Source organism: Penaeus monodon, chromosome 25 (genome assembly GCF_015228065.2).
Source record: "Penaeus monodon isolate SGIC_2016 chromosome 25, NSTDA_Pmon_1, whole genome shotgun sequence".
Taxonomy (NCBI): Eukaryota; Metazoa; Arthropoda; class Malacostraca; order Decapoda; family Penaeidae; genus Penaeus; species Penaeus monodon.
In genome coordinates, this window is record NC_051410.1 from 3,205,297 (window position 1) to 3,205,756 (window position 460).

Here is a 460-nt window from a genome sequence, read left to right on the forward strand (position 1 = left end):
CACCTTCAACTTCCACACCTGAGGGAAATAATGAGGGTCAAGAGACACTTAGTTTCGTGCTGAGTTTGCGACTCGCTGGTGTGGTTTCAGGTCCTCTGGCTTTCGGATCAGTTAAAGCATTGCTGACAACCTCGAAACCCATCGGTTTGTACAGTGAAAGTGCCCTTAAAACATATAAATCTTGTAACGTGACTGCAAATCCAAATTGTGTTTCTGTGACTTAATAATTTCACTCTTAAACTTTCATATTCTATTCCATTTTCTGTTTTGTTTTCGTCTCTGCTATGACTGCACGAATAAATTAATTTGATCTTTGTCAATCTGTCTCGCTCTGCCTCCTTTATATGTGTATAATATGTATGCATATGTGCGTGTAGTAGGGGGAGGGGAGCGCGTGCGTGCGTGCCTGCCATCTACAATAGCAACTTTTCTCAGTAATATTTCTGTGGTCGTTATTCTG